The 11,791-nt window shown below is 41.2% G+C and overlaps 1 long non-coding RNA gene across 1 annotated transcript; it reads left to right on the top strand.

Moving 5' to 3' along the window:
• The first annotated feature begins 196 nt into the window (after positions 1-196).
• LOC309567132 lies at positions 197-662 on the top strand. The gene is made up of 3 exons (XR_014225919.1): positions 197-252; positions 409-442; positions 508-662. It is a non-coding gene; the product is annotated as an uncharacterized lncRNA (long non-coding RNA).
• Positions 663-11,791: the final 11,129 nt, after the last annotated feature.

Below are 11,791 nucleotides of genomic sequence, written 5' to 3'. Positions count from 1 at the left end.
AAGATCAGATCTGCATGGAGGATGGAGAGAGTATAGATCTGGTTTGAGGATGTGTGGAGGACACAGAGGTCAGATCTGCATGGAGGATGTAGGATGGAGAGGGTATAAATCTGGTTGGATGTTTGAGGGACACAGGGGTCAGATCTGCATGGAGGATGTAGGACGAAGAGGGTCTAGATATGGTTGAAGGAAGAATGGATGACACACAGATATCAGATCTGCATGGAGGATGTGGGGTTGTACAGGGGATAGGTCTGGTTGGAGGACACAGAGGTCAGATCTGCATGGAGGATGTTAGGACTGGGTACAGATCTGGTTGGAGGATGGGGAGGGTATAAATCTGGTTGGAGGATGTTTGGAGGACACAGGGGTCAGGTCTGCATGGAGGATGTAGGATAGAATGTAAAGATCTGATTGGAGGATGTATGTATGACACACAGAGGTCAGATCTGCATGGAGGATGTAGGGGGTAAAAATCTGATTGGAGGATGTATGGATGACACAGAGATCAGATCTGCATGGAGGGTGTGGGGTTGTACAGGGGACAGGTCTGGTTGGAGGACACAGAAGTCAGATCTGCATGGAGGATGTAGGAAGGAGAGGGTATAGATCTGATTGGAGGATGTATAGATGACACACAGAGATCAGATCTGCATGGAGGATGTAGGAAGGAGAGGGTAAAGATCTGATTGGAGGATGTATGGATGACAGAGATCAGATCTGCATGGAGGATGTAGGGTTTTTCAGGGGACAGGTCTGGTTGGGGGACACAGAGATCAGGGCTTAGGTCTGCATGGAGGATGTGGCACACAGAGATGAGACGTGGGAGGACACACACAGCTCAGAAGGACAGACTTCGGTCGGGCTGCAGGCACATTGGAGGTATGCAGGGCCCGGTGTCCGGCCTCCCCCGGGGTGCAGAGCGGGGAACCTCAGGCTCGATGCACAGCGCTGGGGGGCGGGATTGGAGGGGACACCACACAGCTCAGCAGATTGGTTCCGGGGGAGGAAGAGACCGAAGGGCGCTGGGTGGGGGGGGCGGAGCATCAGAGGTCACCTATCAGGGCGGAGCAACTATGGCATCCCAGCGTGTCAGAGGGCGATCAGGGAAGCACGTGTGAGGTGGGGGGGGGGGGGGGGGGGCGGCACAGTAGTGACATCACCCGACCCCGCCCCTGATATGCCATTTCTGTGATTGGTGGATTTTTTCTGGGTATTTCACTGACAGCTCTATGCATATATAGTATAGCAGAAGAATTTCCTTTTAAACTTTTTCGTTTTATTAAGTTAACCACGTCAGCTCCAGAAGATTTAACCCCCCCCTTCATGACCAGGCTTATTTTTTGCGATTCGGCACTGCGTGACTTTAACGGACAATTGTGCGGTCGTACGAAGCTGTACCCAAATAAAATTCATGTCCTTTTTTTATAACAAACAGAGCTTTCTTTTGTTGGTATTTGATCACCTCTGCAATTTTTATTTTTTTGCGCTATAAACAAAAAAAGAGCGACAATTCTGGAAAAAAAAAAATATATATATATATATATATATATATATATATTTTTTTTTTTTTTTTTTTTCACATTCTGTTATATAACATTCCCAAAAAAAAAAAAAGAAAATTAAAAATCTAAATTTTTTAACATTTTAGGCCAATTTGTTTTCTGCTACATATTTTTGGTAAAAAAAAATCGCAATAAGCGTTTCTTGATTGGTTTGCGCAAAAGTTATCGTGTCTACTAACTAGGGGAAAGATTTATGTCATTTTTATTGTTATTTTTTTAGTAGTAATGGCGGCGATCTGCGATTTTTAGCGGGACTGCGACATTGCAGCGGACAGATCGGACCCCTAACATTTTTGACACTTTTGGGGGGACCAGTGACATTACTACAGTAATCAGTGCTAAAAATAGGCACTGTTACTGTACTAATGACACTGGCATGGAAGGGGTTAACCCAAGGGTGATCAAAGGGTTAAATGTGAGCCTAGGGGAGTGTTTTCTAACTGTATGGGGGAGGGACACTACATAGGAGGATCACAGGAGCTCTGTGTTCATTCCAGAGAGAAGAACGGTCAGCTGTGTTTACAACAGCAGACCGCGTCGTTCTCTCTCCACGGGGAGAGATCGTGGGTGCCCGGCGGCAATCGCGGGTGCCCGGCGGCAATCGTGGCCGCCGGCCTCGTGGATCAGCTTCCCTGCTGCCTAATGGGGGCCCCCAGGATCGCTCCTGTGTTCCGACATACCCATATATCTGCGACGGGCGGTCAGCACATGATTGGATAGAAATTTGTACATCTCATCAGTGTTGGGGGTAACTAGTTACAAAGTAACGGATTACAGTAACTACATTACTTTTTTTGGTAACGAAGTAAAGTAACTAGTTACAATACTAATATTGGTAACTATACTACTTTACTAGGCTATAGGAGGTAACTACACTACTTTACTAGGCTATAGGAGGTAACTACACTACTTTACTAGGCTATAGGAGGTAACTACACTACTTTACTAGGCTATAGGAGGTAACTACACTACTTTACTAGGCTATAGGAGAGAACTACACTACTTTACTAGGCTATAGGAGGTAACTACACTACTTTACTAGACTATAGGAGAGAACTACACTACTTTACTAGGCTATAGGAGGTAACTACACTACTTTACTAGGCTATAGGAGGTAACTACACTACTTTACTAGGATATAGGAGGTAACTACACTACTTTACTAGGATATAGGAGGTAACTACACTACTTTACTAGACTATAGGAGGTAACTACACTACTTTACTAGGCTATAGGAGAGAACTACACTACTTTACTAGGCTATAGGAGGTAACTACACTACTTTACTAGGCTATAGGAGATAACTACACTACTTTACTAGGCTATAGGAGGTAACTACACTACTTTACTAGGCTATAGGACGTGACTACACTACTTTACTAGGCTATAGGAGATAACTACATTACTTTACTAGGCTATAGGAGGTAACTACACTACTTTACTAGGCTATAGGAGATAACTACACTACTTTACTAGGCTATAGGAGGTAACTACACTACTTTACTAGGCTATAGGAGGTAACTACACTACTTTACTAGACTATAGGAGGTAACTACACTACTTTACTAGGCTATAGGAGGTAACTACACTACTTTACTAGGCTATAGGAGGTAACTACACTACTTTACTAGGCTATAGGAGGTAACTACACTACTTTACTAGGCTATAGGAGGTAACTACACTACTTTACTAGGCTATAGGAGATAACTACACTACTTTACTAGGCTATAGGAGGTAACTACACTACTTTACTAGGCTATAGGAGGTAACTACACTACTTTACTAGGCTGTAGGAGGTAACTACACTACTTTACTAGGCTATAGGAACGCGCTTTCCTTCGTTACCCAAGCCGTGCGATACAATCGTTATTTCGGAGAATAGAGAAGGATGAAGTTTATGACTTTTTGTTGCACTTTATGTTTTATTCTGTTTTTTTCAGGTTTTCTTCTCATGTTTCCCAAAGCCTGTGTTTATACAATAAACTCTATGCAGAAAGAGTGTCATGTATCTTCTTCTACACGATCAATTAAGAAAGAGGAAAGTAAAGTAATAAGTAGTGAAGTTACTTTTCAAATGCAGTAACTAGTAAAGTAATCTTGTTACAATTTACAGAAGTAACTAGTTACATTTTTTGAGTAACTACCCCAACGCTGCATCTCATATACTACATATGCCAGCATGGGGCCATCTCTGTCCCCTGCCTGGCCAGATAATGGCATAATCCTTCCTCCCTCCTATATGTTTCCACAGATTTTTATCAGCCATGTGATGCCATGGCAGACTGCTTCTGGCAGATTATAATAAAAAGAGAAATGACCCGGCCAATCTATCAACACCACATCCCAAAAGTGAAGACATTAAAAAATATATAAAACTTGAAAAAGGTGAACTGTTATGGTAATAAACACTAAAAATTCCTAAAATAGAATAGCAGCTCCCACCAATTCAAGTACTCATGTGCTTGTGAAATAATAAAATGTATAGTAAAAAATGGTGCGCTAATCAAAGTATAAATGGTATACACAAGTAGATATGCTGTGCAAAAATAGCCAATAATGTGCAAATAGTAAATATAAAATATGAAAAATCGATCGATTCGTTCTTCGAAAAAATTCAATCACATCACACCCTTGTGCAAAATAGCAACTCTTGTGCAAATGAAGAATAAAACCAATCAGTTCAATCCAGAATCTCAGTTCATATATAAAAAGTCCATGAATGATTACATTCCATCAGTAAAAATAGTCAATAAATAAATCAAAAAAACAAATCAGAAAATGTAACCACTCCAAATGTTTCAAATAAATACTGAATACATCTTCATCCACTGTCAGTAAATCTCATATCCATGATTCCAGATATATAGAAGAAAAAAAAAAGAAGATAATAGTGCAATATTGTCTAAATAAAGTTCACTAATTTAAAGTGAATAAATCCAATCGTGTAAAAACAGTGAAAGTGCTCAAATTTGTGCAGGGTGGTGATAAAAATTAAAAAAAAAAAATAAAAATAAAAAATCATTCATGGACTTTTTATATATGAACTGAGATTCTGGATTGAACTGATTGGTTTTATTGTTCATTTGCACAAGGGTGTGATGTGAATGAATCACTGATTTTTTTTTGAAGAAAGAATCGATAGATTTTACATATTTTATAGTCACCATTTGCACTTTATTGGCTATTTTTGCACAGCCTATCTACTTGTATATATCATTTATACTTTGATTAGTGTACCCTTTTTTTTACTATACATAAAAAAATATATGAAATAGCGGGACTTTCAAGGTGTTGGCTACCCCCCTTCAGTAAACTCAAACTAGACAAATTTTATCATAAAAAATGACTTTATTAGACATAACAAATCTAAAAGGATTATTGGTTGTAAACCATAAACTTTAAAATCACATCCATACAAACAAAGTATACATCATAAATGACTAATGGTAAAACCACTCTCAAAATAAGGGGTTTTCCCCCTTGTACTCCAGAACTGCAGCTACTTTAAAAACCCAATTCCAAAAAAAGTTGGGACACTGTACAAATTGTGAGTAAAAAAGGAATAGACTAATTTACAAATCTCATAAACTTATATTTTATTCACAATATAATATAGATAACATATCAAATGTTGAAAGTGAGACATTTTGAAATGTCATGCCAAATATTGGCTCATTTTGGATATCATGAGAGCTACACATTCCAAAAAAGTTCGGAAAGGTGGCAATAAGAGGCCGGAAAAGTTAAATGTACATATAAGGAACAGCTAGAGGACCAATTTGCAGCTTATTAGGTCAATTGGCAACATGATTGGGTATAAAAAGAGTCTCTCAGAGTGGCAGTGTCTCTCAGAAGTCAAGATGGGCCGAGGATCACCAATTCCCCCAATGCTGCGGCGAAAAATAGTGAAGCAATATCAGAAAGGAGTTTCTCAGAGAAAAATTACAAAGAGTTTGGAGTTATCATCATCTACAGTGCATAATATCATCCAAAGATTCAGAGAATCTGGAACAATCTCTGTGCGTAAGGGTCAAGGCCGGAAAACCATACTGGATGGCGGTGATCTTCAGGCCCTTAGACGGCACTGCATCACATACAGGAATTCTACTGTAATGGAAATCACAACATGGGCTCAGGAATACTTCCAGAAAACATTGTCGGTGAACACAATCCACCGTGCCATTCGCTGTTGCCGGCTAAAACTCAATAGGCCAAAAAAGAAGACATATCTAAACATGATCCAGAAGCGCAGGCGTTTTCTCTGGGCCAAGGCTCATTTAAAATGGACTGTGGCAAAGTGGAAAACTGTTCTGTGGTCAGACAAATCAAAATTTGAAGTTCTTTTTGGAAAACTGGGACGCCATGTCATCCGGACTAAAGAGGACTTGGACAACCCAAGTTGTTATCAGCGCTCAGTTCAGAAGCCCGCATCTCTGATGGTATGAGGTTGCATGAGTGCGTGTGGCATGGGCAGCTTACACATCTGGAAAAGCACCATCAATGCTGAAAGGTATATCCAAGTTCTAGAACAACATATCCCATCCAGACGTCGTCTTTCAGGGAAGACCTTGCATTTTCCAACATGACAATGCCAGACCACATACGGCATCAATTACAACATCATGGCTACGTAGAAGAAGGATCCGGTTACTGAAATGGCCAGCCTGCAGTCCAGATCTTTCACACATAGAAAACATTTGGCGCATCATAAAGAGGAAGATGCGACAAAGAAGACCTGAGACAGTTGAGCAACTAGAAGCCGTATTAGACAAGAATGGGACAACATTCCTATTCCTAAACTTCAGCAACTTGTCTCCTCAGTCCCCAGACGTTGGCAGACTGTTATAAAAAGAAGAGGGGAGGCCACACAGTGGTAAACATGGCCTTGCCCCAACTTTTTTGAGATGTGTCGATGCCATGAAATTTAAAATCAACTTATTTTTCCCTTGAACGGATACATTTTCTCAGTTTAAACATTTGATATGTCATCTATGTGTAACGCCCCTGCGTTTTATGTATAATGTGGATTTACAGCTGCAGAAATATTCCACTTCAGTAGTCATGTAGAGAAACGCTGAGACACCAATCCCAACTCCCAAGACTCATCATGTGTGGATAGTCTCAATTCAGCAAGTAGATACACACACTCAATAAGATGTTCCTAGAGTGACTTATATGTATAGTAATATAGTGATGATAGGCTGAAGAGACAGGTTGGGTAGAGATGGTAGATGACAGACACTTGAAAGGAATGTTCTTGAAAGTAAGATAGTAGCAGATGGGATGCAGATAGGTTTAGCAATCATGTATGGTAGCAGATGATAGAGTAGCAGGTGAACATACAGGATAGACCAACCCAGTGCAAGAGCAGATGGTATTAGGCTCAAGAGCTAGCAATCTTAGTTAATGCAGATGTAGTAATAGTCCTTAGTATGCAGAGCTAGATAGTGTAAGCTTTAGTATGAAGGTTATAGAGGTTTCCCCTGTGGGGTACTTATCACTAGTAGCAATGTAGTAGAGGAGAGGTTCGGCAAGAGCGGATGATCCGGTAACGGGATACAGGGATCAGCAGCGTGGTTCCGATAGCGAGGTATGCTTGCAAGCATGAGAGCTTCAAGGCAGATTATGCGGCGTTGAACGAACATGTGAGTGAGACCGCCGGAGGTTGAAATAGCCGCTCCAGCGGCGCTCAGTGATGACAGCATCGGTCTTAAAGGTGTATGCGTACCTTACCAAAAGAGAATGGTGGGGCGCATACACTTAGGAAAAGTAGAATTAGGGTACCAAAGGTACCAGAACATTACAGTACCCCCCCCTTAAGGCCGGCTCCTGAAGGCCTGTGGAGCTGGTTTGTCTGGGTACTTCGCATGAAAGTTGCGGATTAATCTAGGGGCATGTATGTCAGAGGTGTTTAGCCAGGTGTCGTCTTGGGGCCCATAATTCTTCCATCGAACTAAGTATTGAAGTTTTCTTCTGTGGATACGAGAATCCAGAATCTCTTTTATCTCATATTCTTCTCCACCTTCAACTTGTACAGGAGGAGGAAGTGGGATAGTAGGCCTTATTCCTTGGTCAGGAACATGGGGCTTCAGTAGCGACACATGGAAAATGGGATGTATTTTGAGGTCTATTGGCAATGTAAGCTGTACTGCAGCTTTTCCAATAAGTTTCTTGATTGGGAAAGGTCCCAAGAAGAGAGGTCCAAGCTTTTTGCTAGGGATTTTCAGTCTTAAATTTTTTGTTGAGAGCCAAACGAGGTCCCCAATAGCATACTGAGGAGAAGGTCTTCTGCGAAGATCATAGTACTTCTTTTGTTGACTATGAGCGTGTGCAATGGTAGTATTAAGCAAACCCAGAGAGTCCTTTATTTGGGTAACATAGTCTGAGGCTACTGGGTTATTTGAAGGAAGGATGCGTGGTGGAAGAATAGAGGGATGAAGTAGAACGGACTCTGCTTGGTCGTACTGTGGGTTGCGTTGTTGTAGGCAAATTCTGCCAGAGGGAGAAGATCCACCCAATCATCCTGTTGGTAAGAAGTGTAACAACGTAAATATTGCTCGATGCATTGGTTGACTCTTTCAGTCTGTCCGTTGGTCTGCGGATGGTAAGGAGAAGTGAGCTTCCGCTCAATTCGTAGTATGTGACATAGTTCTTGCCAGAACTTGGAAATAAATTGTGATCCACGGTCAGACAGAAGAGTTTTTGGGATACCATGTAACTTAAAGACATGTTTCATCAGGAGTTCTGCCGTTTGTTTGGACGAAGGTAGTCTGCGAATAGCAATGAAATGTGCCATCTTTGTCAGATGGTCCACTGACACCAAGATGGTATTAAATCGTTTGGAAGAAGGTAGTTCTACTATAAAGTCCAAGGACACAACTTCCCATGGAGTTTGGGGTATTGGTAGACTGCATAGTAGACCGGATGGTCTCGTAGTGTCAATTTTGGACCTGGCACAGACATTGCATGAAGAGACGAATTTTTGTATAGATGTTTTCATGTCAGGCCACCAGAATTGTCTGGTAATCAGATTAAGAGTCTTTGTCATACCCATATGTCCTGCCATAGGCACATCATGCGATAATTCCAAGATCTTGGTGCGCATGGTAGGTGGTATGTAAAGTTTGTCGTTGTAGTAGAGGAAGCCTTCTGCATCGGTATTTAGTTGTGGTGGGGGTGAATCCAAACTTATACCATGCAAAACCTCTTCCTTCAAAGAACGGACAACTCCAATAATACGCTTGTGAGGTATTATAGGAACGGAAGGGATTTCGAAGTAGTTTTCTTCAGTTAGTCGTGATAGTGCATCCGCCTTTTTGTTCTTATCTGCGGGTGTGTAGGTCACTAGGAAGTTAAACCTTAGAAAGAATAGTGACCATCGTACCTGTCGGTGAGAGAGAGTTTTGTTAGTCTGAAGATATTGAAGATTTTTATGGTCCGTGTATATAAGTATTGGTAATTGGGTGCCTTCGAGTAAATGTCGCCAATTCTCCAGAGCCAATTTTATAGCAAGCAGTTCCTTTTCACCCACGGGGTAATTTACCTCTGGACTGCTTAAGGATTTAGAAAAGAAGGCGACTGGATGGAGAGGTGAAGTGTTAGTTGGTCGTTGGGAGAGTATTGCTCCTACTGCCATGTTTGACGCATCTACTTCCAGAATGTATTGGAGGGATGGGTCTGGATGGCGTAGTATGGGAGCAGAAGTAAACCTTGTCTTTAACAGGTGAAAAGCTTTATTTGCTTCATCTGACCATTTGAATGGTCTCTTAATGCTAGTGAGCTGTGTGAGGGGTCTGAAATAGGTTGAAATAGCCGCTCCAGCGGCGCTCAGTGATGACAGCATCGGTCTTAAAGGTGTATGCGCACCTTACCAAAAGAGAATGGTGGGGCGCATACACTTAGGAAAAGTGGAATTAGGGTACCAAAGGTACCAGAACATTACACTATGTTGTATTCTGAATAAAATATTGAAACTTCCACATAATTGCATTCTGTTTTTATTCACAATTTGTACAGTGTCCCAACTTTTTTGGAATCTGGTTTGTACAGTAGCAGGAATATAAAGGGGACAGAAAGCTCCGTCCGACGCGTTTCGTCTTTAGGCTTCTTCAGGGGTGTATACAGAGAATTCAGGTGGGTTACTACAAAAGACAAAGAAAAAAGAAACACACTAATAGAAAATAAATATACTTATATAATACATTCTTTCAATACTCTTTATTATTTTATTATATAATACATTCTATATTCAGTATAGGAAAGTTCTCATGATTTGAATCTATAGTCTTAGAGGGAATACCAATGCTCGCTTCAAGTTCAAAACAGGCAGCCTCCTAAGTGACCAAAAAAGGTCAAGATGGGATAGGATTGCACCCGAAGAGAAGGAAGGCCCACCTACTCCAGACTAAGTGCGTTTTTAGCCCATTTTTGACGCATTTTGCATTAGTTAACTGACCAAATAAAAAGAAAAAAAGCATAAAAATATGCAAAATGTGTGTCTGAAAACGCAGAAAGCACACCAAAAAGCACTGCAGAAATGCTCAAAAGCAACATGCATAGGTGTGAATGGAGCCTAAAGTAAAACTTAGACTCCATTCACACCCGAGCATATCAAAATAACTGCGTTTTTTTAGACATTTCTTTAAGCTTTATTGCAGCTTGTTGCAAGCTTTTTTTTTTTTAAGTGTCTTTGAAGTGTATTACAAGCTTTTTACAGCTCCAGATGTTTGTGTTTAGCCAATAGGAAGCACTAGGGGGAGGAGAGGAAATTAGTGGTGGAGAGCTGCTGTTTAAGCAGAAAACGAGTGGCAAAACGATTGTAAAACACTCAATTTAGGGATTTCTATTGAAGTCTATGTGGCCATAAAGGCTTAACCTCTTCATGCCTAAGCCTTTTTCTGACGTGTGTTGCTTACAAGTTGAAATCAGTATTTTCTGCCAGAAAATTACTTAGAACCCCCAAGCATTATATATATATATATATATATATATATATATATATATATATTTTTTTTTAACAGAGACCCTAGAGAATAAAATGTCAATTGTTGCAATATTTTATGTCAAACTGTATTTGTGCAGCAGTCTTTCAAATGCAATTATCTGGGAAGAAATACACTTTCATGAATTAAGGCAAACTTTACTGTTTTTTTTTTGTCTAATGTGAAAGATGATGTTACATTGAGTAAATAGATACCTAACATGTCATGCTTTAAAATTGCGCACACTCATGGAATGGCGACAAACGACGGTACTTAAAAGTCTCCATAGGCGACACTTTAACCACTTCCCCAAATCGACGTACCTGATATGCAGCTGCAGGCATCCACCCGGTACCGTTCTTTGGAGTCGGCGGTCGGCTTTCAGAAGATAACAGCCGATGCGGCTCGAAGGGAAGAGGGGGAGCCAATCAGCGGGTCTGGCAGAATTTCATTCTAATCGAATTCCATTCTAAATCTAAATAACTCAACACACAGCCATTAATGTCTAAACCGCTGGCAACAAAAGTGAGTACACCCCTAAGTGACAATGTCCAAATTGGGCCAAAGTGTCAATATATTGTGTGGCCGCCATTATTTTCCAGCACTGCCTTAACCCTCTTGGGCATGGAGTTCACCAGAGCTTCACAGGTTACCACTGGAGTCCTCTTCCACTCCTCCATGATGACATCACAGAGCTGGTGGATGTTAGAGATCTTGCTCTCCTCCACCTTTTGTTTGAGGATGCCCCACAGATGTTCAATAGGGTTTAGGTCTGGAGACATGCTTGGCCAGTCCATCACCTTTACCCTCAGCTTCTTTAGCAAGGCAGTGGTCATCTTGGAGGTGTTTGGGGTCGTTATCATGTTGGAATACTGCCCTGCGGCCCAGTCTCTGAAGGGAGGGGCTCATGCTCTGTTGAGTATGTCACAGTACATGTTGGCATTCATGGTTCCCTCAATGAACTGTAGCTCCCCAGTGCCGGCAGCACTCATGCAGCCCCAGACCATGACACTCCCACCACCATGCTTGACTGCAGGCAAGACACACTTGTCTTTGTACTCCACAAACATGCGAGAATGCATGCAAACAAATCGCAAACACGCACTTAAATGTAACTTAGTAAAAAAAGAAAAAAAAAATTGAAAAAATTATTCAAGAAGAACATGTGAATGGAAAAACGCACGGTGAACGCAAAGATTGTGGTGTAAATGAGGGAAGTAATGAGTGTTCAGGTGGACATGGAAT

Source organism: Pelophylax lessonae (assembly GCF_965119305.1).
Source record: "Pelophylax lessonae genome assembly, chromosome: 11".
Lineage (NCBI taxonomy): Eukaryota > Metazoa > Chordata > Amphibia > Anura > Ranidae > Pelophylax > Pelophylax lessonae.
This window is presented reverse-complemented; position numbering and strand designations above follow the sequence as displayed.